The sequence below is a fragment of the Rhinatrema bivittatum genome, chromosome 3, assembly GCF_901001135.1.
Source record: "Rhinatrema bivittatum chromosome 3, aRhiBiv1.1, whole genome shotgun sequence".
In the NCBI taxonomy this organism is placed as follows: domain Eukaryota; kingdom Metazoa; phylum Chordata; class Amphibia; order Gymnophiona; family Rhinatrematidae; genus Rhinatrema; species Rhinatrema bivittatum.
The window spans coordinates 349,144,001-349,170,075 of NC_042617.1; the positions used below are offsets into that span (position 1 = coordinate 349,144,001).

General features: G+C 40.9%; 1 long non-coding RNA gene across 2 annotated transcripts in view; it reads left to right on the forward strand.

The window, feature by feature from the left end:
* Window positions 1-1,793: 1,793 nt before the first annotated feature.
* The window catches only part of LOC115088788, a 55,398-nt gene continuing 31,116 nt past the window's right edge, over window positions 1,794-26,075 (forward strand). The window contains exons 1-2 of one of the 2 annotated variants that reach the window (XR_003855879.1): window positions 1,794-1,859; window positions 10,778-10,895. This is a non-coding gene — a long non-coding RNA (uncharacterized LOC115088788). Of the gene's footprint in view, window positions 1,860-8,943; window positions 9,069-10,777; window positions 10,896-26,075 lie in introns of those variants that run through there. The other variant, XR_003855878.1, reaches the window with a different exon arrangement.

Sequence of the window (26,075 nt, forward strand, 5' to 3'; positions counted from 1 at the left end):
CTGCACACTTTCCAGGACATGATGTCTCACAGATGTCATCACTGGATCTGGCCTTGCCTCAGTCTAGCAGCAGGGAGCTGTTTGACTCCCCCCCCCCCCCCCTGCTGTATCCTGCCCCTCCAGATCACATCTGCAGCAGCATAGGCTTCCCTCACTCTGCTGCTGCCTCTTTCTCACTGCCTTTAGCTCAGAACTGCTGTCAGTGATGGGAGGCAGGGCAGCAGCGCTCTCGCACTGCAGCCAGTCCACTGATTTTTTTGCTGCTCCTCCTCCTGCCGCTGGCCCTCTGTCAAACCCAGAATGCAGCAAAGATACGGAAACAAGGAAAGCCCCACAGAGCTCTACATCCGCAGCCCCTACTACTCCTCAATAATTCCTTTTCAGCTCTTTCAGCTCTGTACTTGGGACTATGGCAGCCCTTCAGGAACCAGCCAGCTAGTGCTACCCCTCCATCTCCATGATGGGCAAGGGCTCCTTTGGGGCATCTCCAGAATGTTGGATATCCCCCATCAAGCAGTCATTTTTAATATTATTATTGATTATATCTTGTTACACAGACAGACATTTCAAAGTATGGTTTTTGTTTGCATTTGCAATCTTCCTAGCAGTTGAAAGGGATAATTTGGAATATTTTAACTCAGTGGGGGTAATTTTCAAAAGGAGTTACGCATGTAAATGTAACTACTATTGTAGCAATTTCCAAAAGCCATTTACTGGAGTAAAGTGCACTTACACAAGTAAATCCTATGGACAATTCAATGGCATATATTATAGCAATTTTCAAAAGCCCACTTACTCAAGTAAAGTGCATTTACTCTAGTAAAACCCTGTTTTACTCGAGTAAATGCTTTTTAAAATCAGGCCCAGTGTATTCTTTATTTAAGGTCACCTGGGCTACTTTTGCCTTCATTGGATCCTCTCTATCAGAATGCTCTGAATTCCCTGTTTTGTTGGTATCTTTTGAAGATACCTTCCTCCAAACCATGTGCTGCATAGCAACTGTCAGCTTTACCCCCATGTTCAAGTTAAAAAGCTGCTCTTTCTCCTTTGTAAACGTTGGTGCCAGTAGCTGGGGTCCATCCTGTTTAATGTTGGGCCCCATCCTTTTGGAATAGGGTCCCCTTCCCTCCAAAATGTTGCCCACCTCCTAACAAACCTAAAGCCCTCATCTCTATACCATCGTCTCACCCTCATGTTGAGACTCCAGAGACCTGCTGGCCTCCTGGTTTCAGTGCCTCCTGCAGCCATATCAGGATTTATCCCTTTTTCGGACCAGAGTAAATACATTTTCTTGGGATTCAGACACTTGGAGACATGCCTTCTTGGATTTGTGCAAACTTGCACCAAAATTCTGAGAGCAGTTCTGTGGACAAGTTCCTTCACCTTCTGTTGGCTCAGGAAAAAAATAATTTTTCCCATAGACACAGAACGGGAGAAAAGCCATAGTAAATCAGATCCTTAGATTGTAAGCCCTCTGGGGAGAGGGAGATACCTACAGTACCTGACTGTTATTCACTTTATTTATTTATTTATTTATTTATTTATTTATTTATTCATTCATGTATTTGATAGCTTTTATATACCGAAGTATAGCTAGCTGCCTTCACTCCGGTTTACAGGTTAACAACTTATTACAGTTAATAAACAGTAGAACCGTGTAACTTATTAGAACTGTTCAACTTATTACAGTTTATAAACAATCGAACTGAACAAGGTATTACTGTGGACAAACAGGTAATGATTAACATATTGCATAAAAACCTGTGTACTTCATCAATCGCTTGGTGTCTTTAGATTTCTCTTACTTGGGTAAAGTTAGGACTGAAAGGGAAATATCCTATCTCGGAGCGCGGTGAGAGGTAAACAATTGATTTAACTAAGATTAACTGTTTTAGGAGTCTGTGGATAGGTGTGTAGTGTCATGAGAAGTGTTCTCTCTAGCAGTTTAGTACGTGCATAACGGAGAGTGTTTATGTGCAGGAGCAGTTGTGTGCAAATTAACCAACGCCATCTTTGAATGTTTGACTGAAGTGCCTGAAGTGCCTGAAAGGTAAAATATAAATCAGACAAAAGAAATAAATTGCCTTGTGGTTGAGGGGTTGGAGGAGGAGGAAGTTAATGCTTATTCAGAGTTTTTATGAAGGCCATGCTGCCTATTTTACAATAGTCACTAAAAACAAACAATTAATGGAAGAACTTTTTAGAATTTTGAAAGAAGTAATCAATTTTAAATATCTCCCAGTTTTTCTCCCTCTTATGATTTGGCAGAATTAGGCTGTGTTTTCCCTGTGCAAGTTGAGCAGAACTGGCAACACTGCACTTAATATCTTTTCTGGCACCATAATTGAAACATATCCGTTTCCCTTTTTTTTCTCAGTATCACTCGCTCTTTTAATTTCTTGCCTTTTTAATTTGGGATAACAAATCTTAGAATCAGCATGTGTAGAGACAAAGGGTCAGGTCGCTGAATACAAAGTCATGGATATTGCGAAACTCTACTCTAGTACATTTGAACAGAAGGTAATTTGACGCTGGCCCATCTGTAGAAATGAGCATCTAAGCCAAAAGAAGAGAGAGATTTTTTTTCCACTCCTCTCTGGTTTCAGCTGTTGCTCAGATAAGTGGAATCCATAAATGAGGTGATTGTTTACATTTAAAGGCAGTGCTGCTGAAATTTGCACATTCACCTGAAAGCAGATGCCTGACATATGGTTACATATGGTTCATTGGCACTCTTAGGAAATTTCACTGACCACACACACAGCTGGAGGATTCCTGCTGCCAGCATCATCCAGCCATCCTAAATCAAGTTTTAAACAGTACTGAGGAATGAGCAAATTATACACCTGCAGACAAATTTTCAAAGGATTTACCCATGTAAATGTAACTACTATGGTAGCAAGTTTCAAAAGCCATTTACTCACGTAAAGTGCACTCACATGAGTAAATCATATGGACAATTCAATAGCATATATTGAAGCAATTTTCAAAAGCCCGCTTATACTAGTAAAGTGAATCTACACATGTAAAACCCAGTTTTACGTATGTAAATGCTTTTGAAAATCACGCCCATGGGTTGCTATTGAATAGAAAGAGTGCTTTTTTTTCAGGAATGTACTATATTGCAAAATTGCTCCATATTTGCATCCTTGTTTTTTGTTAAAAATAAAATATAGATCTCCAACTGAACTGTCCTTGTCTGATAAAGTTCTCCATGATTATTTTTCTTTTTGAATTGTTTTCTGCTTTTGGTGATATACACGGAAGAATTATTTTCTTTTCTTGCGGCTAGTTTTTGGGATGTGCATTTATTTTGAAACAACATGAAAAAAAACACAACAAACCAAGCTGCTTTGTTTTGTGCCATTTCAAAGCAAAACCAAAACAGCAAAATGTGTTTTATTTTTGTTGGGGGGGGGGGGGGGGGAGAGTGTTATGGCATGTAATTAGCAAATTATGCACTCAAAATACAAAGAAAACTCACAAAATAATTTTGGGCATGCAATTTGCAGTTTGTGTACACAAAAAATGGCAAAGAAAGCAAAAAATTAAAAGAACAGTTAGATTGTAAGTCATCTCTGGACAGGGAAATACCTAGAGTACCTGAATGTAATCTGCTTTGAAATGCTGAAAAATCAGAATATAAAAATCTAAAATTTCTTCATCTTAGCTAGTTGGACTGTAGTATACACATTCTGCTACACTCTTACTTGTCACACATGGAATTTCTATCCATAAGTACTCCACAGCACTTTTTATTTCCTGCAGAATTTTTATCTTGTTTGATTCCATTCATCCTTTATATATAATACTAACCCTCCACCAATTTGATCTGCCTTGTGATATCAGTGCAATTTATATCCTGGGATCACTGTGCTCCTCTGGTTATCTTCTTTCCACCATGTCTCTGAGATGCCTACTTTGTCTATATCCTCATCAGGGCCGGCATGTCCATGATGCAAAACTAGGTGGTCACCTATGGTGCCGACCAGTAGGAAGCACTGCGCTGAAGAGCAGCCATGCGGTGATGCGAGCGCTCTTCTTGTGGAAAACAGGAGTACAGATTTGTTGGGCCATGAGCAGCTCGTGCTGCTCACGGCCCTGAGAAGCACACCAAAGCAAGTAGGAGGCGAGGGCAGCACGGCGCGACCAGGGTGAACACAAGGCAGAAGATTCACTTAGGGCACCTATTACCTTTGTACCAGCCCTGATCCTCACATAATGCTATACATATGATATTGACTATGGCTGTGACTGAAATGCATGGGGTAAGCCGTACTATTCCAGTTGAGGAAGTGCTCAAAATTATCATTGATGAAAGGCTGGTTCCTCTACAAACAGAATTAAAAGAGCTGTCGACCATTCTAGATCTCAATTAATCTTTCAAACTACAGGTAAAAAAAAAGTTATAAGGACTGCTTGTTTTAAATTATGAGTAGTTTGTCATCTGTGCTTTTTTTTTAAACAAAAGATGATTTTAAAAAAGTGGTGCAAAGCATGGTTTTATCAGCATTAGATTACTGTAACATAATCTACAATAGATTGCCAAAAATATAGCCAGAATGTTGCAGATGATACAAAAATCAGCTGCTAGGTTGATTGAGGGAGTACAAATGAAGAGGCATATTACACCAATTTTGTTAAAATTACATTGGTTGCCCATTATTCAGAAAGCAACATTTAAATGTATTATTCTAGTGTTTAAAGCCAGTTATTTCATGGATTTATTAACACCATATAAGCCTCAGAAAGTGTTTCAATCCAGTGAGGAAAATCTTTTGATTGTCCCTTTCATTGCTTGGAAAAGGGTATTTTTGGTGTTAGGATTTACACTATGGAATAATCTTCCTGAGGTGATAAAAAAAGAAACTGATATTGTGAAGTTTTGGAAGATCGTAAAAAAATGGCTCTTTCAAGAGGCCTATACTAAATAGTAGAGATGTGCATCGTTTTTTGTGTTCGTGTCGTTCTTCGTTTTTTGGCCACCATGGAAATTGTCGTTTTTTTTCGGTTCGGGTCTTTTTTTTCACGAAAAATCGATTTTTAGTTAGTGCGCGCTAACTCCCCGTTAGTGCGCGCTAACTCCTGTTAGCGCGCACTAACAAAAACCATTAGATTTTGTTACTTTTTGTTAGTTTTTGTTAGTGCGCGCTAACGGGAGATGTACGAACAGCACAGTACACCTTGGTGAAGATTTGACATCATTTGGAGTGAGTCCATCAAGCTACGGTGAGAGAACATAGAAGAAATTTCATCTTTGTGAGCATTTCCTCACTCCAAGTGATGTCAAATCTTCACCAAGATGTACTGTGCTGTTCGTACATCTTACTCTACATACAAAACTGGCTCCTAAACCCGAAACCACCACCAACACCTCACCTCGACCTATTAGATGTCCCTCCTATAGAGATATAAATACTTCACTACTAGGCAGACCTTGTAGATCTATCTCTCTCTCATGTAGGGATTATTGCAGCATGTGCTAAGTTTACCATGCTACCAATACAAAGCAGAAATTTATCACATAGTGCAGTAATTCTAAAATTTCCCTAAAGACATCCCTTTTTCTTAACGTAGGCATTATTAGCACATTTTGATGAATCTAGGGGTATGTTTTTTAATTAGTGTTTTTTTATTATTTGTATCCAAAGCCTGATTATTAGCAACAGATACAAGCAGTGAGGAATCATTCACATCTGTGTGCTCTATATCTACATCCAACTGAACTACAACACCGTTAAACACAAACTCTCTACTGGGATATTCTAAATTCCCTGTTTTGCAAGCATCATTGGATGATGCCTCCCTCCTAATCATGTGCTTCTGAACAACTATTGGATTCCCCCATGGACTAATTTAAAAGCTGCTTTATGTCCTTTTTAAATGTTAGTGCCCACAGCCGGCTAACACTCTTGTTAAAGTTGAGTCCATCCTATCAGAAGAGGCTCCTCCTTTCCCAAAATGTTCCCCAGTTCCTAACAAATCCAAAGCTCTGTTTCCTGCAACATTGTCTTATCCATTGCATTGAGACTCTGGAGCTTAGCCTGCTTCTGGGCTCTTGTGCGTTGGACAAGAAGCATTTCTTAGAATGCAACCCTCCACATTTTGGATTTCAACTTCCTACCTAAAAGCCTACATTTAGCCTCTAGAACCTCCTGCCTGCACATTCCTATGTCATTAGTACCCACATATACCATGGCAGCTGGATCCTCCCCAGTGGTATCTAAAATTTAAAATATTATCTAGATCATGTGTGAGCTCCACCACCTTAACATCATACAAACGAATTACTAAGCCATCCTCATGCTCACCAGCTGCCTAGCTATCTATTTTCCTAATGAATTAATCACCCACTACAATGGCTGTCCTAACCCTACCTCCTGGGCTCAGACTCCTGGAGATACATCCTTGCTGCAAAAAAATAAAGCATCACCTGAAGGGAAAGTCTTAGCTACAGGATCACTGCTTGCCACATCAAGGTGATGATCTCCTGCCAAGTGTCAGTGCTCCTCCAATCAGTACAGGAGCTGCTAGACTGGAGTTGTGATTGCTCTATCATGTCTTTAAAGGTCTGCTCTATATACCTTTCTGTTTGTCTTAGCTCCTTCAGGTCTGCTATCCAGAGATCTCAGGCATTCAGGAGTCAGAATCATTCTCTGAGAGCACCAGGTACACACAGACAACTTCTCTTGAACTGATAATCATTCATGTGGCAGTACAAAAGACTGGAAGCCCCCAACTCACTGCTGGACCATTCTAAATCACTAATTGATTCATATTTTGAAGATATTTCTCCCAATGGGAAAGAAACACAGATGTATTTGCTATCTCAGAAGTTAGCTGCAAAACAGGAAACTGAAGAAGGGGTGAAATTAGTGTAGAAGATAGATCTGTGTTTAACTGTTCTAGATATCACACAAAAATATATTATAGTAGGGTGTGACTTGCCAACATGAGATGCTGACAAGCAAGGACCTGAGACTTGTATCAGAACTCAGCACAGCATAGGAAGATGTCCAATCTACTAATTGCAAATGTAAAACTCAGGAAAGTACTGTTGACTTTTGCTAAAAAGGCTATAATGACCAAATAAGATCTGACACTGAACTGAGCCCATTTAAGCTTATCAATGCATTCTGATGGAGCCAGGTGACCCCTGGAGTCAAAGAACCAATCATGTATCTGGAAGCCTTAGGCCTGGCCATAGGAAAGTTTTATTTATTTATTTGAATGTTTACATACCATCATTCCATGTGAAAATCACTAGTTCAAAGTGGCTAGCTATCCAATGAAAGAGGCCTAGAACCAGATATCAGCCATTCCTATGCTGGATACTGACAATGATCACTAAGACATTATATGAACTTTGGTTAATAAAGCATTAGTGGAAGGTCATGCACTCGAGCAATTGATGAGAGCTACAGTTAGGTCAATTCAGAAGAACCTAGCTGAAGTAACTAATTATAGATCAATTTCAAATCTGCCCACACTTGCCAAAACTTTGGAAAAAGTAGTTCAAAAACAACGGAATGAGTTTCTATTTGAGCATGACATTTTGTACACCAACCAATTTGGCTTCAGAAAAGATGATAGTACAGAGTTGCTGCTGCTTTCAAATAGTCACCTTATTTTGTAGTCTGGACCAGAGTAGATCAGGGTCCTGTTCTAGCTAGACATGCCATCGGCATTTCACATTGTGTCATGATAAGCTTATTTCCCAGTTACAAATGATTGGTATAACAGAAATTGTGATACGATGGTTTACATATTTTTTACAGGACAAAGGACAGTGCATTCAGCAGAGAACAATGCTCATCATGTCAAGAAGTGGCTGCTGGAGTTCACTGGGTTCTGCACTGTCTTCTGTCCTTTTTAATCTTAATTTATACTTCACCTTTCAACCATTTCAAAGTGGATTACATTCAGGTACTGTAGGTATTTACCTGTCTCCAGAGGGTGAAGTGACTTGCCCAAGGTTATAAGAAGTGGCAATGGAATTTGAACCCTGGCTTTGCTGGTTCATAGTATTCTCATTTATATCACCAGTTCTGAGTAATGCATTGTCAAATGAACTTAGAGGAGAGCAGGCTTTGAAGGTTTTTAGGAAGAGTATTATGACTTTTAAAGATGCCTTTGTGTAATCGTCGTTTAAGAGGTAGATTTTTATAGCCCAGTGTATGTCAAAATAGGGAGATATGCACCCATGCCTACTGAATTATAAAAACTGCCCAAATGCGACCATATCTCCCACTGCTCACATATCTCACTTGATTTCAAAAATGGGCATTGACTGAGCTGCAAGGAGCATTTCAGGGCATGGCCAAGAGATGTGCATGTAGATAGTTACATACCCTGGTGTGCACACAGGTCCATTATGCATAAGTTTACTCCAGCTACGGAGGAGGTGTAGGTTGTAAAATTTTAAAAAACAGCCAATTTGGAAGGGTTTAAAGGTTCTGGGGTAAGCAAGGGGAATACAGGCATTAGACCACTGGGATTTGGAGGACCTAGCTCTCCACTGGGTGAATTGGTGGATGAACTGGTTAAAATAATCATGAAGTAGATGATTAGTGCCCTGATTTAAAAATACCCAGACTTACACTGTATAAATGGGATTTTTGTGCATAGGTACACATCAACATAAAACCAGTGACACATGTGCACTCACTCAGATTATTTTATAACATGAGCACATATGTGCATGCAAGTTATAAATCTCCATGTCCCTGGGAGCACACCAATGCACACATACCAATGTGTGTTCACGTACCACTTTGAAAGTTATTGTCCCTGTGTGTAATATATATTGTGTATTTTAATTGTGATCTATTTGTTATTTTAATGTAGTATGTGTTGATTTTATTGCTGTTACATTGTAATATATTTTGAACAAATTGCTTTGGAAGGTTGCAGAATATAAGATTTAAAATAAATAAATAAGTTCTGACTACGATGGCTGCATACAAAATACCAGTGCAATGGACAACATGAAGTGTTAAGAACCAGAGATATTACAGAGGGTACTGGTGGCACCAAGACATAACCTGCTAAAACAACTTCTTCAATTGGTAATGACTTCTAAAGCAGTTAAATTTCTGGCGATGTATATCTTAGGGTTTAGTTATATTTTTTTTTTTGGGTTATCTGGCCAGATACACAGGGTAAGCAATGAATGTGGTAAAAATATCATAATAAACCTTATTGATTCCTTTATTGTTTTCTCTTCATTTTGGATCCAATAGATTGGGGCCCAGGACTGGGAAAGGTGGGAGATGTTTCCCTAGATGCCCTAGTTTACATGCTTAAAACTAGAACATATAATTAACTCAGGATCTCTCTATTTTCCCCATACACAATAATAAACTTTAAACTAAATGCTTTAAAACTAGCATACAGAATTCAAACTCTGTTTCTCCTCATACATATAACTGGAAAGTTAGGGAATATCTTTCATAAAACTTGCAGTGGCATATATACTTATATATGACTGTGTATAGATCTATAATAGTATTTTACAATCAGCACACATCATATACATGAGTATTCTAAAATACAAGGTCCATTTTCAGCTGTGCAGTGACTAGTTAAGTTATCTGACTAAATAATGGGGATATTCAGTGGCATGGCTGCACCACTGAATGTTCAACTAGCTTAAACTTAGCTAGTTATGTCTAACTGGTTTAGGACATCCCTATGGGATGACCAGAGTTAGCCGCATTGGTTAAGTACTTAACTCCTGCCCACCTATGAATTATGCACATACAGCAATGAATATCACCAGCTAGCCATTTACATAACTTGTGAGTTTTCCATCTAAATGGCTTCTGAATATTGGCCTCTATGTGTATTTTTATCCTGGAATATCTGCGTATATATATACTTAAGCATGAATACGTGCAATGCATTGAAAGTGAGTTTTTTAATGCATTGAACACTTGTACTTTTCCTACCTATTTTAAAATATATGTGCATATATTTTACATGCAAAAGTAAAGTAGGATTTAATTGCATGAAACTTGATTTATGCGTGTAAGTTGGAATCTTTTAAAACATGTGAGTGTAATTGAAATTAACCAGTTTACCAATTACTCCACTAGTTTACCAGATAGTATCAGTTTAAACCTCCAACAAAATTTGTTTTCAAGATTTAAGCACTTTTTCTCAACAATTCCAACTTACTACCAAATGCAGCTTCTGCTATCAGCACTCCCTCAGGAACTCCAACTCATTTGGAATAGGGGCTAGGATCCAATGCCATGAACCTTAATTCACAAGTGCCTGGGAAGTTTTCTTCCTGACTTACCTTGCTTAGTGACAATCCTGGGCCGAGGGTCTTTCACCAAGGTTCCTTCCTGAACGCTGAAATCATGGTCCCTAAATCTAATCATTAGATATCACTGTTGTATGATGATTGGAATGCCCCCCCCCCCCCCCCCCCCCATGGTTATGAACACTGACTTTGTAGCATCTCCAGCCCTGATTAGTCCAGATTGCAAAAGATAAAGTCCTGGAATTGAACTCAGGTTCTTCGCATACTAATTAATGTGCAGCACTAATGTAGAGCCATGGGGTCAGCGAGATGTGTTTTGAAAAGAAAAGGATAATATGATGGGCTGCAACAATCATATTACATTCTCTTTAAGAACAGAAATAAATTACTCTGAAACTGAATTTTCTTCTTAACTCCTGAGTAAAAGGAACGAGGTTAACAGAAACCAGCTGTCATGCTTTTCCATTGGAGAAAAATACATATATTTTGTTTTTATTTTATTTAAAGAAAATGTAGGAGGAAGAGAGGGAAAAAGGAGGCCAGCTGTCTTTATTCCTGCTCTGAGCATGAATTAATCCATTCAGGATAAGAACATCAGGGAAACAAATAAAAGTCATATCTCTAGGTGAGTAGAAAATCCTTCTGCGCTGGGCGTAAGCCCAGAGGTGAAGACAAGTCCTTTAGACAGTAGAATGCAGGTGGCCTCCCAATTCAGAGATGCATGCTGAATATCTTAATATTTTGATCCCTTCTGAATATGTGTTTTTTGTATTTCAAACACATGGTCAAATAGCTCCTTTCACATGAAAAAATATCCTGGAAAATATAATATTCAGCTGCTTTTCACTTCGTGGAGGTTCAGACCTCCAGGGAGTGAATCAAGCCCTAACTTAGCTCTAGAAGATGCATTACATACAGCTTATTTCTTGACATTTATGTCTGTGGATTAAAGTGGATTAACACTGCAACCACACCACTTTATTTTACTAAATTTTTTTTTAGCTCTGTGTGAGGCACAAGGCAATAGAGAATGCCTTACATTGACCTGGAAACATGATAGTATCTTCCTTATTTTACACTTGAGAGTGTTTTATTGCACTGCATTATCCAAACCAGTCTTGGAACCTTGCCTAATAGGTCTGGTTTCCATGATCTCCGGGAGATATCCTTGCATACATTGGGCATAAGAGTGAAGTTAACATGTGCAAACTTATCTCCTACATAGTCCTGGTGAATATCCTGCAATAGTTTATGTGAGGGGATGGGGGGAGGTCTTTAGCCCTGAATTGAAGTCCAAAGTTCTAGGGATAATACATTTAAGGGATTGAGTCTATTAATATATTAAGCTGGATATTCACATTGCTTTGCCTATTTCTGTCTTTCCGATCCCAGTTCTTTGTTTCTGAATAATAGCTTAAACACAAGTTAGTAATATGGGCATTACACATTCTGGGGCGGATTTTAAGAGCCCTGCTCGCTGGTGAGCCTATTTTACATAGGCCTACCAGCGCGCGCAGACCCCGGGACTCGCGTAAGTCCCGGGGTTCTCCGAGGGGGGCGGGCCCAGTCGTCGCGGCGTTTAGGGGGCGTGCCGGGAGCGTTCCGGGGGCGGGCCCGGGGGCGTGGTTATGGCCCCGGGCGGCCCGGAGGCGTGGCAGTGCCCTCCGGACCCGCCCCCAGGTCGCGTCCCGGCGCGCTAGCGGCCCGCTGGCGCGCGGGGATTTACGCCTCCCTCTGGGAGGCGTAAATCCCCCAACAAAGGTAAGGGGGGGGGCTTAGACAGGGCCGGGTGGGTGGGTTAGGTAGGGGAAGGGAGGGGAAGGTGAGGGGAGGGCGTTAGAGGATTCCCTCCAAGGCCGCGCCGATTTCGGCGCGGCCTTGGAGGGAACGGGGGTAGGCTGCGCGGCACGGCGCGCGCCGGCTATACAGAATTCATAGCCTTGCGCGCGCCTATCCAGGATTTTAGTGGATACGCGCGGCTCAGCGCGTATCTACTAAAATCCAGCGTACTTTTGCTTGCGCCTGATGCGCCAGCAAAAGTACGCCTATTCGCGTTTTTTGAAAATCTACCCCTCTATGCGTGAGACCAGTTCTTAAAGAATTGTTGGGGATCTATTTTGAGAGCTCACTTTTCACTAATCTCTACAGGTGACGTCACTGACACTTTGTGTTGAGTCCTTTTTATTATTTTCCCTTTATTAGTATTGCTCTTTATCTAATTGATTTTCTGTGCTAATTCTGCAGAGGTCTGAAGAAAACAGAGCCTCAAGTGTGACAGATGACATAAGGTGCTGTTAGCCATTGTTTTTATCTTCCATGCCTAATGTGTTGGTTATAGTGGTGCAGTTTAACAGCAAAATCAATACGTCATTTTGCTGTAGGTATCTGAAAGGATCTGGATGCATGCTGGTATTGTAACTATTAAGATTCCTATTAAACATTTTTCTTTTTCTGAGATCAAGTCTTAAAATTATACAATATCTACAGGGGTAGATTTTCAAACCGCGCGATTTGGCGTACTTTTGCTGGCGCATCAGGCGCAAGCAAAAGTACGCGGGATTTTAGTAGATACGCGCGTAGCCGCTAAAATCCTGGATCGGCGCACGCAAGGCTATCAATTCCGTATAGCTGGCGCGCGCCGAGCCGCGCAGCCTACCCCCGTTCCCTCCGAGGCCGCTCCGAAATCGGAGCGCCCTCGGAGGGAACTTTCTTTTGCCCTCCCCTCACCTTCCCCTCCCTTCCCCTACCTAACCCACCCGCCCGGCCCTGTCTAAAACCCCCCCCCCTTACCTTTGTCGGGGGATTTACGCCTCCCAGAGGGAGACGTAAATCCCCGCGCGCCAGCGGGCCACTAGCGCGCCAGGACGCGACCTGGGAGCGGGTCCGGAGGGCTCGGCCACGCCCCCAGACCACCCCGGGCCGTAGCCATGCCCCCGGGCCCGCCCCCGGAATGCTCCCGACACGCCCCGAAAACGCCACGCGGTTCGGGCACGCCCCCGACACGCCCCCTCAGAAAACCCCGGGACTTACGCGAGTCCCGGGGCTCTGCACGCGCCGGTAGGCCTATGTAAAATAGGCTCACCGGCGCGCAGGGCCCTGCTCGCCTAAATCCGCCCGGATTTGGGCGGATTTAGGCGAGCAGGGCTCTTAAAATCTGCCCCACAGTGTTTTCTAGAGATGAAAGCAATTTTCTAAATGCTTTCAATCCAAGATTTTCAGATAGTAACTTTGTCTTATGTGTGTCAGTCTGTATTCAATGTATTTCAAAAATATGGCCATTTTTTAACTTATGATGTCTTCCGTAAGCAATATGGTGGGTTTTTTTAAAAAAAGAAATGGACTATTCATCCCATAATGCTTACAGATTCTCAGCAAGATTTACATAATTGGTGCTCAAACCATCCCTTGGACCACATCAGTAAGTCAATTTTTCAGAATATCCCTATAAAGATGCATGAGATAAATTTGTATATATTGGGTCTCCAATGTATACAAATTAATCTCATGCATATTAATTGTGGATATCTTGAAAATCAGACTAGTTAGGAGTGGTTTGAAGATCAGTTTGAGCACCAATGAAGTAAAGATTGCTCTAATCTTCGAGGCATATATGTTGCGCTGAAGGTGGACCCTTGGCCTGCTGCAGGATTGGTACGGCCCTCTGGTTGGACCCAGAAAGCGCCGGTCACCAGGAGGCGGAGCACATGAGGAGACAGACTAGCTGGAGGTTAGCCAACAACAGTCCGAGGTTTCATCAGGTTGAGCCCTTGAGTACCCAGACCGCCTGGACTTAGGTGGACCTCTGATGATATCCTGGAAAGGTAGCAGAGGGTTGTGCCTACCACAAGCAAGGGTGCGCAGCTGATGCACAGAGGACTGACTAGACTCGAACTGGATGGTCTGGAGCCCTGAGGGATATAACAGTTCAGGAAGGCTCTCTGGGCGAGGCAGGCAGTGCCTGCGGGTCTAGCCAGACGAAGGCCATGCATGGAATCCCGGCAGGTCAGTCAAGTAGTACCGGAAGGCCAGAAGAGAGTGTCCGAGTGAAGCGCAAGGGGCAAAGCCAGAGTATCCATCCAGAAGTGGTCAGCCAAAGCAGGGGTCAATATCAAGATCAGCCCAAGCATAGTCAAGGCAAGCGAGGGTCAGTTCCAGGCAGCAGATGAAGAGAGTAGTCAGGCAGGCAGTGGTCAGTTCCAGGCGGCAGACGAAGAGAGTAGTCAGGCAGGCTGAGGTCAGTACCAAGAGATCAGTCCGAGGAGGTACTACCTGGGAAGGACACAGGAAAGAACACAGGGCACAGGAACACTGGAACACACGGAGGCGAAGGAAAACTGGAACACTGGAACAGACTGGAACACAGGAACAAGCAGGAATACAAAGACAAGCAAGAGCACAGGAACGCAGCAAACTAAAGACACCGAGGTGTAGACCCGTTTGCCAAGGCGAGGTCCTGGGGGACAGGGCCTCACTTATATACCAAGGTTAGGTGATGTCATCGGCCTGCACCACAGAGCTGGTTCCTGCCCTTGGCCCTTTAAAGAACTGGCTGGCCCGCGTGTGCGTGCCTAGGGGCGGGGCCGGTACCAGAGAGGATGCTGCACCCCAGCATGGAGCTAGGCCTGATGTGGAGGGCCTAGGAGATGCCGCCGCAGGACGCCGCGAATGGGCGGTACTGGCAGCAGCAGCGGGAGAGGACGGCCCGGGACCCGCTAGCGCAGGAGCAAGGTGAGCAGGCCTGGGCATGGGCCTAGTGCGGATGGGATGTGCAACAATATATATACAGTATATAGGGTTCTTTTGATTTTGTCACTCTATTGGGTTTGTTTGGGTCTTTAATGTCTTAATTTTCAAATACATTTACATGCTTAAAAGATAGTTTTATGTCCATAAATGACTATTATAAAATGACCAGAGTTCAGCATTCATAAAAGAACACAGGTAACTTGGTTTTCCAAATACTTTTACACAGAGCCAATGCTAGCTTTTTGATGCCCTGTGCAAACGAGTACTATGTTGCCCTGTCCCCACCCCCTTCATTCATTCTCTGTCCAGGCTGACCAAAAATAAGCCCAGCTCCCTCCAGCAATACAAACTTTATAAACTGGCACCTCCCCCAAACCCCAGATATTCACCCCCGCCTTTGAATCCATGACTGTTGCAAGGGTATCAAGGGCCCTAGGTGAATCTTATACCCTTGCACAATGCACCCTTCCCCTTTCCACATACACAGTTAAAAGTTATGCATTTATACTAATATTTTACATGAAAAATATTTAAGTAGTCTTCCCTCACTCTCCCATTACATTTTATTCCTTATGCTTCAAATTAACATGTTAATTGCAAATATCAAGCATTAATTGTAGATGTTAAGAAAACCAAGAAAATGAAAATACCTAAAAATAATGGGGTGGATTTTAAGAGCCCTGCTCGCCTAAATCCGCCCAAATCCGGGCGGATTTAGGCGAGCAGGGCCCTGCGCGCCGGTGAGCCTGCTCGCCTAAATCCGCCCAAATCCGGGCGGATTTAGGCGAGCAGGGCCCTGCGCGCCGGTGAGCCTATTTTACATAGGCTCACCGGCGCGCGCAGACCCCGGGACTCGCGTAAGCCCCGGGGTTCTCCAAGGGGGGCGTGTCGGGGGCTTGTCTGGGGGTGGACCCGGTCGTCGCGGCGTTTAGGGGGCATGCCGGGAGCGTTTCGGGGGCGGGCCCGGGGGCGTGGTTACGGCCCGGGGCGGCCCGATTTCGGAGCGGCCTTGGAGGGAATGGGGGTAGGCTGCGCGGCTCGGCGCGCGCCGGCTATACAGAATTCATAGCCTTGCGCGCGCTGATCCAGGATTTTAGCGGATACGCGCGGCTCCGCGCGTATCTACTAAAATCCAGCTTACTTTTGCTGGCGCCTGATGCGCCAGCAAAAGTACGCCTATTCGCATTTTTTGAAAATCTACCCCAATGTGTTTAGCAAGATAAATTGGAGATAATGTGGGTTCACAATTGCCCCCATGGAGTTACTTTTTCAGAGCAATGGATGCTATTTTATTTTCACTGAACTTAACATCTTTCTGTTGGAAATTTTTGCAGGTCTCAATTTTGGGTGAATCAAGTACACTTTGAGTCACTTTAACTGGATGCTATTTATTCAAGTGACTAAGAAAAGGGAACTTTGAGGAAAATAAAAGGCCGGAAAGTAGATCTGATCCTGTGTACACTTTTAAAATCTCTAGCAACATCTTGCAATCAACTCGGTCTAGCCAAAGTGATTGCACTTTGCCCTTTTCTGTGAAGATGGCATTTTAGACTAGTGTTCTCAGCATCAAGAAATAGGAGCCTATATTATTGTGGTTAGAATCACAAGTACTACACAATCACTGCATAGCGGAATGTTCAGACAGCCTTATGATGAGAGAGAATAAAACATCAAATTTATTTATCTGCTGCTAGACAAAAATATCTCTTGAAAGTGCGTGGAATGCTAACTCCCTAAAAATACCTCATAACCTGATACAGAGTCTGGGAAACAAAACCTGCCCCACTATTACTATTATTACTATTTATCATTTCTAAAGCACTGCAAGACATGGACAGCACTGTACATACACAGTCCATGCTCCATGGAGCTTACAATCTAGTCAAGAAAAATATGATAAGAATCAATAGGAAATATATTTATTTTAGATAAATAGTTAGGTATTAAAAACAGCCTTGAAAAGTTGAGTTTTTAGACTGGATTTGAAAGTCACCAAAGAGGGAGCATAATGCACTGACCTAGGAAGGCTATTAAAGGCTTATAGCACCACAAGGTAGAAAGCACGGAGTTGGGAAGTAGCAGTGGAGGAGAAGAAAATAGATAAGATCAATTTCCAGATGAATGTGATTTATGTGGAAGGGTGTAGGGAGAAGTAAAGATAGACAATGAGGAGCTGCAGAATGAATGCACTTGTAGGCAAGTAAGAGAAGCTTGAATAATATACAGAAGTTATCAGAGAGTCAATACAGTGACTTGAGAAGAGGGATTGCATGATCATAGTGACACAGAAGAGAGACAAGCCATGGAGACAAATTTTGACTAGACTATAATGGAGAAAGGTAGTTTAGCAGGAGGCCTATGAAGATCAAGTTGCAGTAGTTTAAGTGAGAAGCGTAATAGTCTAGAGGAGTATTTTGGTAGCATGATCAGAAAGAAAGGGTAATATAGCAACACTATAGAGGAAACAGCTATTCACTTAGCAGTGTTTTGGATGTGTAGAAAAGGAGAGAGGCATCAGAGATGAGGAAACTGGAAGAATGAGATCATCATCCACAAAGATAGAAAAAGAAGGAAAAAGGGAAGATGATATTGGGGGGGAGAGACAAAAACTTCCTTCTTGGTCATGTTAAATTTAAGGTGGTGATGGAAAATCAGGTGACAATGTCAGGCAAGCATGTGGAGAATTGGGACTGGATTCTCAGTGAAATTTCTGAGGTAGTGGGGTAGATCTAGGAGTCATCAGCATAGAAGCAGTTATTAAAATCCATGGGAGGAAACCAGAGCACTGAGAGAATAAGTTTATTATAGCAATCTTTTGTACCATTAATAAAATTTACTTATCTGCTTTAAGTGATGTGGAAAGGTGGTGTAGAAGTGCAAAGATAAAAAGACTACAGAGTTCAGAACAGAGCCTAGAGGTAATTTGACTCAGGTAACCATAATAGTTGTGGAGGAAGGACCACCATAGAATAGAGTAAAAGTATAATAGGAGAGCAAAGAAGGGAAAAGGCTAGGGAAAAGTCCTGAAATATTTTATTTTATTTTATTTGTATTGAATTTTCAAAATAAACCCAAGATTTAACTTGTACCAGAAATTGAGATACTTGACAAGGTATAATTACATCATATATAACAAAGAACATTTTTACAAGTATCTCATTATGAAAAAGTAATGGGGGGGGGGGGGGGGGCAAGAGATTTACAGAGCAATTAAAAGAAAATTAAAAAAAAAAGAAATTGGTTACTAAACCAACATTAATTGAAAAATAAATGGTGAGACCCCCACAGAAAAAGTTTAGGAGTGAGAATCCAGGAAAACTCATAGCTGAGATGGCTCAAAGAACAAATATTCAGAATTCTAAAATTTAACCAAACATTTACAGGGATACCATAAACTAAAACTAGTACCCAGTGATACCACTTCTGTTCTCATAGAAAGAAATGTATTTTGTCGTTCTTGGGTAATTCTTGTAATATCTGGATAAATCCAGCTTTCTGTCTATGGAAAAGCTGTGATCTATTGCAAAAAAAGAATCTCAAAACTGAGTTTGTCTGGAATGAAAAAGCAAAGGTTACAAAGAATGTTTTCTTCATATGGATGACAGTCTCTTGAGAAAGTTCCAAAATGTCCGATAAATTTAAAGAGGTATCTTGTGGCAAATCTCCAAGGGTCATCCCAATAGATGAAGGTAAATAAGACATTTTTGTTATTGCAAGAACTGCTTCAGACAGAAATTTAAGAATCTGAATTAGGTAATTTCTAAATATATCCCGGGGGGGGGGGGGGGGAATCAATTTAAAATAGGCAAAGTTCAAAACCCTCAAGTTCAGAATTCTCAAAGAATTTTCCAAATTTTCCACCTTCTTGGAATAGATATCTGAATGAACCAATTTGTTCTGAACCACTTTAGCAGACATTAAACGTGTATCCAAATCTCTCAATTTTACATCTAAAGAGGAAATTTCAGATTCCATTGGCTGTACCTTGGTATTAGTTTCCATCAGAACATATGATAGAGAAGCAATAGCTTTCTCCAATGAGGTCAAGGCATTCCATATGGAATCTAAAGTTATAACCGGTGATTTAACCAAAGGAAGTTTTAGTAATGAGCATACCTTGGAATCCCGCACTCCTCGTTCTGTAAGGTTGCCATTGCTCATTGCAGCTGCACATATATCCAGAATAGAGATGTGAATTGGAACCGGAATCGGTTCTGATTTTTTGTTTATCGGCTGCGCCCGAGCCGATAAACAAAAAACCCACCTGACCCTTTAAAATTAATCCCTTATCTTCCCCCACCCTCCCGACCCCCCCAAAAAAACTTTTTACAGGTACCTGGTGGTCCAGTGGGGGTCCCGGGAGCGATCTCCCGCTCTCGGGCCGTCAGCTGCCACTAATAAAAATGGCGCCGATGGCCATTTGCCCTTACCATGTGACAGGGTATCTGTGCCATTGGCCGGCCCCTGTCACATGGTAAGAGTAATGGATGGCCGACGTCATCTTTAAAAATGGTGCAGGCCATCTAGTGCTCCTACCATGTGACAGGGGCCAGCCAATGGCACGGATACCCTGTCACATGGTAAGGGCAAAGGGCCATCGGCACCATTTTTATTAATGGCAGCTGACAGCCCGAGAGCAGGAGATCGCTCACGGGACCACCACTGGACCACCAGGTAATTTAAAACATTTTTTGAGGGGGGGGGGGGTCGGGGGAAGCTAAGGGAGCTGTTTTGAAGTGTTGGGGTGGGTTTTTTGTTTATCGGCTCGGGCGCAGCCGATAAAAAAAAAAAACCTGATCGGGCCACATGAAAAAAAATGCATGATGTGAATCGGAACCGATTCCGGTTCCGATTCACATCTCTAATATTTAGTGCATTTTGATAAATCTAGGCCTAAGTTTGTTCCATGTTATTTGTACTGACTGTGGCAAGGGTGTCATCGGTGCACCGGGGCTTAAAGATTTTTCCTCAGCCTGTGTAATTGGCGTTCGCTCTCCACTGAATTCCAAAGCAGCTCTCTCCTCCGGTGCTGTTGCAGGGAGGATGCGAAGAACAGTTTAATTTGCAACTGTCACTGGTCAGGTAAAGGAGACAAAGTCAAAGTTTCCCTTAATTTTGCTTTCCTTTTGGTATGCAGCATGATGAAAGTTGAAAGAAGAAACTTTCAAGAAAATCGCGAAGAGAGTTTCCAAGCATGCAGCTTAACTGGCAGTCATCTTGGTCTCCCAAAAGTCCTGAAATCTAATTGAGTACCATGTGTCAAAAGTAGATAGTGATCAGTGGTATGAAAAGCATAGGGGTCAGACCAAAGGTCCACCAAGCCCAGCATCCTGACTCCTATTACAGTGGCCCATGCAGACCATAAATACCCAAGATGAATCCAAAGAATAGGTCCAATCCTTCCTGCTCACAACCAGGGATAAGCAGTGGCTTTCCCAGATTTATATGGCTAATAGTTTTTTACGGAAATTGTCTAGGCACCTTTTAAAACGAACTACGCTAACTGCTGTCACAACATCCTTTGCCAACAAATTTTGCGGTTTAATTATGCATTGAGTGAAAAAAATACTTTCTTCAGTTTGTGTTATAAGTGCCTATTAGCTTCATGGATTGTCACTAATCCTAGTATTATTGGAAAATGTAAATAACCATACCCTATTTATTTGTTCCACTCATGATTTTATAGACCTCTTTATAAATCCTCTAGGCTGACTATTTTCCAGGCTGAAGAGCCATAACCAGCTCATCTTTCCTCATAGAGGAACCATTCCTTCCTCATCATCATTTGGATAATACTTCTCTCTACCTTTCCTAGCTCCACTATATACTTTTTGAGATGGTTTGACCAGAATTGCAGAAAGTGCTCAATGTGTGGTCACACCATGGACCGATATAGATGCAATATGATATACTCTGTTTTATTTTTCATTTTTTCTTTATAATGCATAACATTCTATTTCCTTTTTTTGACAGCCACTGTACACTGTGTGAAGGATGTTACAGTAATGCCCACAATAACACCAAAATCATTTTCTTGTATGTTGATGACTAATGCAGAATCCAGCATCATGTAACTATAGTTTGGATTATTCTTCACTGTATGCATCATTTTGAACTTGCCCATATTAAATTTTAACTGCCATTTAGATGACGAAACAACCCAGTCTCACAAGGTATTCATGTAATTACTCATAATTGGCTCTTTATTTAACTTCTTTGAATAATTTTGTGTCATCTAGAACTATGACAACCTCACTCATCATTCCCCTTTCCAGATTATTTATAAATATATTAAAAGCACTACCCTAGTGCATGTCCCTGAGGCACTCCACCATTTACCTTTCTTTATTGAAAGAAATTACCATTCAGTCCTACTTCTATATTTCCTATCATTTAGCAAGTTACCAATCCACAATAGGACATTGTCTCCTATCCCATGACACTTTATTTTTTTGATGAAAGTCTCATGAGGTACTTTTTTCAAATGCCTTTTGACAATCAAGATATACTGTATCAACTGATTCACCCTTGTCCACATGTTTAGTAACCAAAAAAATCTAACAGATTTATAAAACAATTTTTAGTCAGCTCCTATTTCCCCTATCCCATGACTCTTTAAATATCAGATGAGCCCTCATGTAGGACTTTAACTGCCTTTTATTTATTTATTTATTTATTTTGGGTTTTTATATACCGGCATTCGAGAACGCAGTCCCATCATGCTGGTTCACATAAAACAGGGGTGCATCGTAAACATAAACTAAAAACAATGGTGCGGAAAAAGCAGTTACATATAACAGGGTGATTGGAACTTGGCGGAGAGAGAAGAGAAAGGACAGGTTATTAATTCAAACATGTAAACAATAGTGGAGATGGTTAATCATGGTGTAGTTGGAGAAAAGGATTGGCAAGGATGAGATAGATCAGTTTGAGTCCGGGAATGCTTGTATGAATATCCATGTCTTTAGTCTTTTTTTGAAGGTTGAGATGCATGTTTCCAGTCTGATGTTAGAGGGGATAGAGTTCCATAACGGTGGAATGGCTGTAGAGAATGCCCGATCTCTTAGCGTGATGTGTCTGGTGGATTTGGGCGGTGGTACCTGTAGCGATCCTTTGTATGCATCTCTTGTCGGTCTTGATGAGTTATGTAGTTGGAGAGGGATCTGTAGGTCCCTCTCCAAGGTATTAAAGGGATCCCTTTTAAAAATCCTGATACACAACATCAACTGACTTACCCTTATCCACATGTTTATTAACCTCTTTAAAAACAAATCTAACAGATTTGTAAGACAAGACTTCCCTTTTCTAAATCCATATTGAATTTGCTCCATTTATCTATGTCGAACCAGATGGACAGTAATTTTGGTCACTACAATATCAAAAAAGCCAAGTTACCCAGATAGATTGATGAGGTAAAGTCAATAACAAAAAATAGGTCATAATAAAGAGATGTTGGACCTGCTGGTTTCATAAAGCATATGGGCATTCAGTTGAATTCAGTGAGTTCACCTTTACTTTAAGCATGAGCCAGACGTGCTCCATGACTGCCTTCACTTTTGCCATAGCAGCCATGTTCTGTAGCGTGAAACTGTGAAATAACTTTGCAGGCCCCGGAAGCAGACAAGATTTGTTGTTGAAACACATGGCCTCTGGAGATTGTGCGATGGTGAAAGCTCCAGAGAACATCAAGCTAAGTATTGCTCTTCTCATTTTAAGATATAATAAGGTATTAAAGGGATCATATATCTCAGGAGGTATTAACTATTTTTCTGTCAGCACAACAATTGAACTGGGAGAGCTGTCTATGGACATTGTAAAGCAGTGAGAGTTACCACATTGATTTTAACTACAATAAGAACATTTATATAATAAAGAAAAAATAATGGAGCACTAGTATGGTACATGATTAAAATTCAAATGCACTCTCCAAATTCATTTATCTGTCTGTACTTTTTATGATACCAGCAGATTCAAAATCTCTTTCATATGACCCATTCTTTGTTGTTGTCAGTAATTTTGTTCTTCAAAATAGCTTCCACCATGTTATCCAATACTGATATCAAGCTTTCCAGTCTTTAGTTCCCTGGTTCACCCTGAACCTTTATTAAAAACTGACATTACATTAACTATCCTCCAACCCACAGATACCGTAACTGATTTGAATATTTATTTAAAACATTTCTATGCTGCCTAAAACAACAGCTCAAGATGGCTTACAATTCAACATTTACAATAAAATTAAAACTGAACAAAACATATTATAGTAATAAGCCTGAAATGTCATTTTTTTAATTCTTTCATAACTTCGGTCCTGATAATTTGTTACTTTTTAGTTTATCAATTTGAGGGTCAATATTCAGTGGAATTTAGCAGGTTAACTCTGAGTTATCCCACTAAATATTGACTTCAATATTTCCCTCACTTAAAGGGCTAACATTCAGCTGAATAACTTATTATCCATCTAAAATTTAGCCAGATTGCTTGGGGGCATTCATAGGTGAAGTTAAGTTAGTCAGCTAAGGCCTAGAATCATTATTTTCCTATAAAATTGTGAAAAATAATGCCTGTGATAAAAAAAGGGGTAATTTTCCTGATACCACATTGCTATGCATTTTAGGCTGCTGGAAAGAGAGAGAGAGAGAGAGAGAGAGAGAGAGAGAGAGAGAGAGAGAGAGAGAGAGAGAGAGAGAGAGAGAGAGAGAGAGAGAGAGAGAGAGAGAGAGAGAGAGAGAGAGAGAGAGAGAGAGAGAGAGAGAGAGAGAGAGAGAGAGAGAGAGAGAGAGAGATTCTTTAAAAGGCTCTCATATAAGTAAATTATACAACTGTAAGAGGGGCAACTAGTAACTCGGGGTGAGGTTTTGATGGTGGGCTAAGTTTTGGGGGCAGTTTTACATACACAGTCAGATATATGAACAGCATAGTAGACATCAGTGAAAATTTTATGTGATTTGGAGTGATGAAAGGTACACAAAGATGAGATTTGTACATTGTACTCTCAACCTAGCTTGATAGCAAGCAGCTAGGTAGAGAGTGCATCAAGATAGTTTGAGAGTACACTGTACAAATCTTATCTTTGTATACCTTTCATCACTCCAAATCACATCAAATGTTCACTGATGTCTACTGTGCTGTTTGTACCTCTGTGCATGTGAAACTGCCACCCAAAACCTAGCCCACCAACAAAACCTCACCCGAGTTCAGAATGGCCTCTCTTACAGTAGTATAAAAAGTTGACAAATATGTGTGCTCTCCAGAGGCACTCTTTCTCGCTCTCACTTTCACTCTCTCTCTCTCTCCTCCTCTCCCCTCTTCCATCTCCCTGCCTAAAATGGGATTTGTAATAAATAACACAAATCCTGTTTTGGCCATTAAATCTCATGACAGCAAACATTATGCTATCACATGCAATGTTAACTGCCCCACATTTTCATAAACTCCACCTAAATTCCTCCCACTTGACTAAATTTTAAATATTTGCTTACGCATCTCCCGATGAGTTATTTATCACATCCATTATGGCATTATCGCGAGTGTTAGGGTCTTAACGCCCATGATAAGCTCTGAACGCAATTTGAAAAATGACTCTCCAAGTTATCTGGCTAACCCAGATATTCATATTTATCCGGATAATTTGTCCAGCTAATTCTGGTCATGCTATAGTGTAACCCTAAAGATAGCTGGATAAATTTATAGAGCTATCTTTAAGATAAGTTTATCTAGCTAATTTTGCAATTAAGCCAGTGAATGAATATTATCCCCATACCCTATTACATCTTCCCAGTTCAACATGATTTGCTTCATTTCCCCTGAATCATCACCCTCAAAGAATGTGTCCATTATAGATATCTGCCCAATATTCTCATCAGTAAAGACAGAAGCAAAGAATTCATTTTGTTTTTCTCCTATGACCTTTTCTTTCCTGAATGCCCCTTTTATCCCCTCACTCATCTTACTGACCAACTGACTATCTCACAGGATTCTTGCCTCAAAAATACTTGAAAAAGTTTTGGGTTTTGAGCTTTTGATTCTCAGGCAAGCTTCTTTTCAAATTATTTTTTGGCCTTCTTTATTGATGCTTTACATTTAACTTGACAGTGCTTTTCCTTTCCCTATTTTCTTCATTTGGATCTACTTTCCAGTTTTTGAAATATGGCCTTTTGGGTTTTTTTTTTAACTCTTTATTTATGAAATTTTAACTATTACAAACAACAATGTTTGTTTTATAGTTAGAGAAAACATGGGTTTACACAATCATTATCAATATTCAATAAATTAAATTAGAAATCTTTGCAGGAAAACAAGTAAACAATTTACTCATTCCGTATAGAACAAAATAAACAAAAGTACATTTATACTTCCCAGCATAATACATTGGAAATAGGGGAAGTAGATGAAACAACTAGGGAGCTTCCACCCAAGGTTAAACAAACTTAAAAGGAAAAAGGCCATGCACAGTTATCCAGCCCTATCTCTTCATATGCTCAATGGGGAACAAGTGTTAGGCTTCCTGACATCCACACATTCTTTTAGCTGTTCTGGGATGAAAAAAATAAAACACTCCTCTCCTCTCCTAATAAGACATTTACAACGAAAATGGAGCATGAAAGAAAATCCCAGCACCACAACATCTTGTTGAAGGGCTAAAAACCCTCGATGTCGGATTTGGGTGGTAGAAGCTAAATTCGGAAAAAGGTTTTATAGGATAATCAAAGAAAGTGATTGGATATTTTCTGAAGTAATTTTTCATAACCAGATTCAAATCATTAGTAGAAATAAAGGATACCAATAGTGTCCCTCTATCTATTACTTCCATAGCTGAATTTTCCAGGAAATTAGATAAATCATTTTGAAAAGGGGCACTGGCAACCGTTCTCAAGGATCTGGATTTTGGGAGAAAGAAACACGTATTTATGGAAGGTAAATTTTCATCGGTAAAGCCCAATTTTTCATGCAGGAACTTCTTCAATGTTATATAAGGGATTTCTCCCACCACTCTTGGAAAGTTAGCAAGACGTAGATTTAAGTATCTAGCCTTGTTTTCCAAATGTTCTATATGCCT